An 8668-nucleotide genomic window follows, 5' to 3' on the forward strand; every position below is an offset into this window, starting at 1 on the left:
TTATTAAATGAATTGGATGATATACAATTATTAAGTTACTTAATTTCAGTTACAAATTAAATTTTAATATAACTATAACTAATTTTTTAGTTTATTTTAAACAATTTTCTCTATACATAATATAATATAAACATATATACATATATATCACCTTATAGTTCGGATCACCTTTGAGTATGCGGTTTCGTTTGTAGAATGAACTGCATACTCAAAGGTGATCCAAACTCTGCACCCTAGTAAACTGATTACCAAGTCAATTACCCAACTTACTCTCTAATGTCAATTGTAAACAACAATCAACCATTCTAAGGACTGAAGAGGGGTCATTAAGACCTTTTCTTTTAATAAAAAATACATAAATCAACTGTGATGTGTTACTGAAGAAATAAAGCCACTAGCTTTTAATTCTTTAAAAATTATTTTTTTTAAACGAGAAGAAAAATTTGTAAATGGGCCTTCAGTGCAATCTCTATTATGTTCATGAAGTAACTGAGCTCCCCAGACATTTCCTTAGTGATTATGAAATGAGAATGAAGTAATGAAAGGATTGCTTGTTAATCTTAAAAATTCGTATGCTGTTTTGCTATGCAGCACTGTGTCTATGGAGCTATGAGGTGACGAAGCCCGTTCAGCTCAGTCAGCAGTGTCTTTATGCAGTATATATATGATTTCACTTTCATCAAGTGAATAATACTACTATAACATTTTTTTACACTTGGAAGGTAGCTAATTGCCCTAGTACTTGCTTGAAAAGAGAAAAGTACCAGTCGCAATTTTTTTTCAGCTCCTGAAGACAGAAATAAATCATAGAGAGGCAACCATCTAGCCCCCAATCTCTGAGTTCTCCACCTCCAAGCACCTCTAAAGCCCCCTCTTAATTTAAGCTCAAGCAAGTTTTTTTGTTTTTTGCAGTTTCATTATTGTAAATAGGTCAATAAATGTGCCGTACAGTTTATTCACTAAGACCATTGTTTTTATCACCCTTTCCCAATTCTCATTCCCCGAAAAGCCCATGCAATGCAGGCACACACGACTAGTATTATATAAAATAAAATTCTAAAATATTTTAATTATTTAATTATAAAATGAGACTTATTAAAAAATGTTTATACATAATAATAAAGTCTAAATTTTTATTAACATATTTTTAAAATAATAATGATTTATTATAAATGTAGTTAGGAAGAGAAGTGGAACAGTCAACTGATGAAAAAACTTTTGTGAATCCATCTTCTATTCCAACACCAACCGATTATTTTCTACAAAAACGTATTTTATGGAGGTGCAAGGATATTGTGCGAAGATGTAAACTTGTGGATTCTAATCATTCCGGTATCATATCAGCTAATAAATTTCAAAGTAAGAGATTTGTTTTGAAAACTATATAGTTTGCAATAATACTATAGTGAAACTTCAATTTAGTGCCATTGTTCGTTCATCTCTGAAGTTGAAACTAAATTAAATATGGTGCTAAACTGAAATATCTCAAGAGCTAAGAATAATATATAGTAATGTTGTATTCATACAACTTTGAGTGTGAAACAATATCATTCATAATATGAAATCACACATAGTCCCCCTTCCAAATAGCGATATCAGCAGCATAACCCCACAAAGTAGGGGTTGCCATACTGCTTGAACGTTTTTAAGAATTTATATTATTTTAAAATCAAGTATTTTAATTCAGTTCAATTTCTAAGTTTTGTTTTCACATAATATAAAAAACAACTATTCAAACAATAATGATTTTCATTTCTCTCAATTCCTAGTTTCCTGAAAATTACTGGCTACCAGGGGCGTAGCAATCGAAAATGGCACCTAAGACACACGTCAAAAATTATCTTAATATAAAAAACAGATACACTAAATAAAACAGTCCGTTTGGCCAACTTCCCTTTTCCCGCCTAAACACTAACCTTTTATACGGACTAAAGTTAACAACACTTTCTGGAACCTTTTACCAGTGCTAGACGCAAAACGAAAAATTTCCGTTAACGTTTTCGAACTTTGTAGTTCTTCTTCAGACGGTAAAAAACGAGGAACGCAGATCGAATAAAAGAACGAGTTATTTTTAAACCGAAATCGAATGCTTCACGATGCAGCTGGTCAGACATGCGCATACGGTGCAAGTAGATGGCGATTAAAGGTCCGTGTCGATGAGGGTCTGCCAGGCGGTGGACAAATTGAGTTCCTCTTTATAATTAATGCAGGTGGCGATGCGGCTGTGTTTGTAATGGAGATAGCCTCCAACCACCTCAGATGTTCAGGGTGAGGCGATGCGATGATAAGCCTGGCTTGGTTGAGGGCCGCTTCGATGTCCGGATCGGTGGCGTAAGTTGAGAGTGCCGTAGAATTTCTCTCATGCAGAATATCAGCATTGTGCTCACGTAATCTGATCCCCAAAGATCTCTTGGTTGAGCCGATGTAAACAAGGTTTCTGTCAAACCTGTGATCCTTAAGAGGAATGGAATAAACGCCCGGAAGCCTGTTGGGGTCGGGGGGATCCTTCCCGTTACGAAGTATGTCCAAGATGGTGGGACGTCTTCTGTATGCGATCTTAATACGGCGCTTGCGGGTAATCTTCTTATATAACGTCGCCACATACGGATTATACGTAACGGGGATCCGTGACTCATCTTCAGGTTGATTGGCGAGACGCGATCGGATGTCGGAGATACGCACTGTGCGACGGTGACGGTTAACTAATCTATTAACGAGCTTGTGGTATCCGTGGATGGTCGCTACGCGTCTCACATGCTCCAATTTGGTGGCCAGTGCTGCTGGAGTAAACGAATGCGAAAATGCCCTCTTAATTAACGTGTAGAAAGCGGCGGACTTGTATTGGAATGGGTCACATGACCCAACAGGGATGTAGAGAGAGGGCGTACCAGGTTTACGGTAGACCGAAGTGTGTATATATGGGCCTTCAATGCTGATGTTTAGATCTAAGAAATGGACCCCAGTGCTGTTAGCTTGTTCCAATTCCACGGTCAAGCCATAAGGGTTGTCATTAACCGCTTCCACGAATGCCGACACATCAGGTATGTTTCTCCATAATATGATGATGTCGTCGATATACCTTTTGTATAACATGATGTCTTGTATTGGACTTGTATTGGAATGGGTCATGTGACCCATTCCAATACAAGTCCGCCGCTTTCAACACGTTAATTAAGAGGGCGTTTTCGCATTCGTCCACTCCAGCAGCACTGGCCACCAAATTGGAGCATGTGAGACGCGTAGCGACCATCCACGGATACCACAAGCTCGTTAATAGATTAGTTAACCGTCACCGTCGCACAGCACGTATCTCCGACATCCGATCGCGTCTCGCCAATCAACCTGAAGATGAGTCACGGATCCCCGTTACGTATAATCCGTATGTGGCGACGTTATATAAGAAGATTACCCGCAAGCGCCGTATTAAGATCGCATACAGAAGACGTCCCACCATCTTGGACATACTCCGTAACGGGAAGGATCCCCCCGACCCCAACAGGCTTCCGGGCGTTTATTCCATTCCTCTTAAGGATCACAGGTTTGACAGAAACCTTGTTTACATCGGCTCAACCAAGAGATCTTTGGGGATCAGATTACGTGAGCACAATGCTGATATTCTGCATGAGAGAAATTCTACGGCACTCTCAACTTACGCCACCGATCCGGACATCGAAGCGGCCCTCAACCAAGCCAGGCTTATCATCGCATCGCCTCACCCTGAACATCTGAGGTGGTTGGAGGCTATCTCCATTACAAACACAGCCGCATCGCCACCTGCATTAATTATAAAGAGGAACTCAATTTGTCCACCGCCTGGCAGACCCTCATCGACACGGACCTTTAATCGCCATCTACTTGCACCGTATGCGCATGTCTGACCAGCTGCATCGTGAAGCATTCGATTTCGGTTTAAAAATAACTCGTTCTTTTATTCGATCTGCGTTCCTCGTTTTTTACCGTCTGAAGAAGAACTACAAAGTTCGAAAACGTTAACGGAAATTTTTCGTTTTGCGTCTAGCACCGGTAAAAGGTTCCAGAAAGTGTTGTTACATCCCCGGTGTTCCTTGATGTATGTAGATTTTTGACTAAAGTTAAGTTTGATTAACCAATCAGTGCTACCTAGCTCTATTGTAGGTCCGGCTATTGTCTGATAATCCGCGGCCAAGCAGCAATCGTGGATTCAAAACTACTGGTCGTTTTCCAACTGACTTCTGCAGTGTCGACTAATTTGAAATAAAATAAAAACAAAAAAGGTGGAAATCCTACGTCCAGACGATTCTATCCCGACACTGACAATTAGATAACAAATCAAGTAGCTTCAATTACGCTCACTCGCTCGGGAATATTTAAATCAGAATCACAAATCACATGTAAACAAAATAAACAACTGTGCGAGAAGTGTCGAATTCGAACAAGCAAGTGTGCCGCCTGTGCACACCACTCATTCCCTCTCGCTCATTCGCGAAGCGCGAGTCGTGGACAAGTTTGTTTGATATGAATTGATTTATTTTGATTTTTAAATTTAATAATTGGCGATTTTGTGCGCCCCCTTTGAAAGGCACCCGGGGCACGTGCCCTACTTGCCCCACCCTAGCTACGCCATTGCTGGCTACTATCGAATTTTGAATGTATCATGTATTTAGGTTCTTCACATAGTTTATATTTCTATAAGTACAAGTATGTATTATTTTAAAACTGGATTTCCTTTTTCATATAATTCTTTACACAGCGCATAGCTCTTTCGAGAGAACTATCAAAAGATAAATGCATAATACATAAAAAAAATAATGAAACTATTTATTTAAAAAAAAAATTAATATGAATCTGAAGATTCTGCTATTTGTTATGTTACAATTTGATCGTAGTTTGTATTCACTAAAAAAGAGCATGACGGATACAGGAAATTTAATAGTTACTATGCTTAAAATTCTGTTAATATGCCTGAAATTTAGTATGTTGTTATTATTTTGTATGTAACTAATTTATATAAAATTTTAAATTCAAATTTAGCATATAATAAATATATATTTATAGACATATTAAACTGGGCAGGCATTCCAACAAAAGAATCAAAAATTTCTCAAAAACTGGCCAATACTTATGGTATTAAACCGGGAAACCAAGTTGATTATTGGGAGTTTCTTAGAAAATTTTTATTTCATATTGGATCAAAGAGAACAGTTTTTACACCTATAGAAATTGCTATCAAAGAAGAATTAGAGCAGCAAATAAATAGGGTATGAATATTTTACATTCATTCTTTTAAGATTAGATTAATCAATCAGTACTAAATTTTAAACTCTGCAAGGAACAAAAACATTTAAATTCATCTGAAAAATTACAAAACAAGACACAACAAACTCTAGAAGAATTAATTAATTCAAAATTCAGAGAAATAAAGAAAAGATGTGAAATTGAAGATCCCTCCAAGACTGGATTAATAGCAGGAGAGAAGTTAAAAGGTAATTTATTGTCTTCAAGATTTTTTTCTTGTGTTTTTTATAAAAAATTTTTTATATCTTAAATTGTATTCAGTTCTTTAGAGTTATGAATACAATTAAAATTAAAATAATTAGAGTTAGAGGTAAAAAATAACTTCGTTCATAAGTTAGATTAAATTCGCATAATGCATTTTAATATTTAAGATAAAACAGATTTTTTCAATGAGAGAAAACCCTAACGAGTTGCATAACTTTCCTGGCTGTTATACTGTTGTTTATTTTTTAAATAAAGTCTTATAACAGCCAGGAAAAAAAAAGTTATGGAAAATCTCTGTTTTACATAGAGAAAAATGAATGAATTCTCTAAGTTTATAAAAAGTAGATTAAAATTTCCTTCATTCCAAAACAGTCAAAGCTAAAAATACTTTAAAATCATTTCACATTTTCTCATGTTATGTACTGTACATGTATGCACAATATAGTTTTAACCAATGATATTGCTGTTTTATGTAAATATGAAAATGAAACTTGAATTAATTTGACAGTGTATATAACTTTTGTTAGATTAATATGTTCTTAATTATTGTTTTTCCAAAAAAGAAATTCTTGTTGTTATATTTTAAGTTGAATAATATATGTCTTGAATATTGGTAGTTGCTGAATAATAATTTGTTTTGACATTAACTCCACTTACACAAACTTCTCAAATATTCTTTTTTATTAATATTGTATATATATATATATATGTAATTAAAGAGATTTAATTTTTCGAATTTTTGTTATGTCTACTTTTATATCTATTTCTTTATATGGGATGTATACCTTAAAGAAAAATATATCTAAGATTGCAAACTTCCTAAATATCAGAGCCTGATTATTATACATTAGCAGGGCTTGTCAAACTTAGATTTAGGGTACCATGCACCAACCAGTTTAAGAATATGACTATAACAAATGCTAATTAATTTTTCAAAATATTTTAAAGCTGTTTTTTGAAACCACATTTGTGCATAATGTGAAATCTATATTCCATTTTCAAAACTTTATAGTTTCAATTTAGTCCAATGAAAGATTCAAAAATTGTAGATCTATAAATTTCCATTGGCATCTGTCTGCTGTATATTCTTCCTTAATCTTGAGAATGGAGTTAGAAGAAATTCGAGACCAGATGTGGAAAACTCTAACTATATACAAACTTTCAGTTTGGACTGGAAGTCGTGTTATTTCAATTCAAAAATTTTCTTCCGAATGGAGTTCGATGGATGATCTGCATGATTCCATTGTTAACAGGAAACAAGATGTACAGGGGCAAGACACTGCAAACACAATGCTTTCAATTTTAGTAGTGTCACAATAAATAATTCTCATTCCTTTCTATTTCTAAATAATTTGGTTGTTGAAAATCAAATTGCCATCTTAAATGTTGAAATATAGGCATGTTTTCATGTATGAAACAATTTCTGTTATGGCTTTTTTGTGCCTTCTGTTTTCCAGTTTTGTTATCTTTTAACAGAAACAATTTGTCATGTCATTTAGCATCTTAGTTAAAGGAACTAATTGTAAACGACGTTATTGACAATCTAATGGATAAACAATGCACTCTTTGTGAAACAACTCAAACTGGAAGTGATGAAAAACTGCCACACTTAGTGATGGTTTTTCCATCACTTCCAGTTTATATTGTTACTCAGTTAGCAACACAAAGTTGCTGAACAAGTAATATTTTCCTACTTTTTTGTCTTAATATACAATTTTTAAATTAATTTTCTGGATTTAAACGAGTAAATATTTAATTTAAACTCCTTAATATCATACATTAAAAAGAAGAGAGTTATAATTAATAAGCATATTAATCATAATTTAGAAACTAATGTCTTGTACACTAATGACATATAAACCTTGTTGACTCAAAGTTTTAACTGTTTGGAAATAGAAATGAGAATTAAATTCATATATTTTAATATCTATCTGAGCATTAATTTCTATTTTAATACATTAGATATTCTTAAACAAGTGGCTGTTCCTGTCAATGACGAGAAAATTGAAAAAGAATTAGCATCTCTAGGACTTTTAACAGACTCTACCGTAGATTATTTGAATATTCTTTCTAAATATATTCTCCATCTCGGAAAAAGTTCCACCAGCACAGATATTCGTAAAAGAAGAAAATTACCTCCGGCCAGAATAAAGGTTTGCTACTATTTTAGTCATTTTATAGAATAGCAGAAATTTAAAAACGGTTATAAATTTCCAGGTCTCTCTCGGAGAGGAGAATCCCCATTTGACAAAAACGTTGTTAGAGATGCGTGGTAAAGTAACAAAAAATTTTCGTACTTTATCGAGACAATTTTTACTTTATGACAAGAATACGACCGGTTTAGTGGAATGTAACATTTTTAGGGAACTTTTACAAAAAGTCGGTGTGGTTTTGCCCGAAGAACAACTGTTCAGAATTTTAGAATATTACGATCCAAATTTAACTGGAAAAATCGCATATGCTGAATTTTTAAGAGCATTTGTAAGATCCGCTTAATAAAAATTATAAAATTTTCCATTAAATGCTTAGCACACAACTTTTGCTTTATTTGGATATTAGTCCTGTATGAAGACCTTGTATATACAATTTAATTTAAAATGATTATTGTAATTATGTTGATTATTATCTGATGTACACTAGTCAAAGTTTCTTCTCCCATCTGCATTCAAACATCTTGTCGTCTACCTCTAGGAAGTACTGAAACAGAGAAGGCATTTTGTTTTCTGCAGTTTGCAAAGTCAAAATCGTTCGTCGTCATGCAGTATTATCAAATCTCTCAGTTGACAAGAGATTTGATAATATTCAAGTATCGTTAGTAATACACACCAGTTATAATATAGTTTGCATTACCAATTGAAACTGATATCTGTATCATAATGATAGCAAATTTGTTGTTTGTATAAGTAAATTGTAACTTTGATCTGTAAGAAATCAATACATTAGTTGGTAAATTAAAAAATAAGCTGGCAAGAGCTCTTACATGTCTTTCCAGGCATTCAAACAGGAGGTTAATTTAAGGGAACCACAAAGGAAGTCTGATAGTTTTCAGTTATAATTTCTAAATGTTAGAAAAAAAGGCAAAAGCCTTTTTTAAAAATCTTACCACTATACAGTCAAACCCGTTTTTATGCAGTCTTTTTTTGTGCGATTTTTTATTTAGGCGGTATAGTTGGCGACTAGTCTCATGTAT

Source organism: Centruroides vittatus, unplaced genomic scaffold (genome assembly GCF_030686945.1).
Source record: "Centruroides vittatus isolate TY-2023 unplaced genomic scaffold, ASM3068694v2 contig_923, whole genome shotgun sequence".
In the NCBI taxonomy this organism is placed as follows: domain Eukaryota; kingdom Metazoa; phylum Arthropoda; class Arachnida; order Scorpiones; family Buthidae; genus Centruroides; species Centruroides vittatus.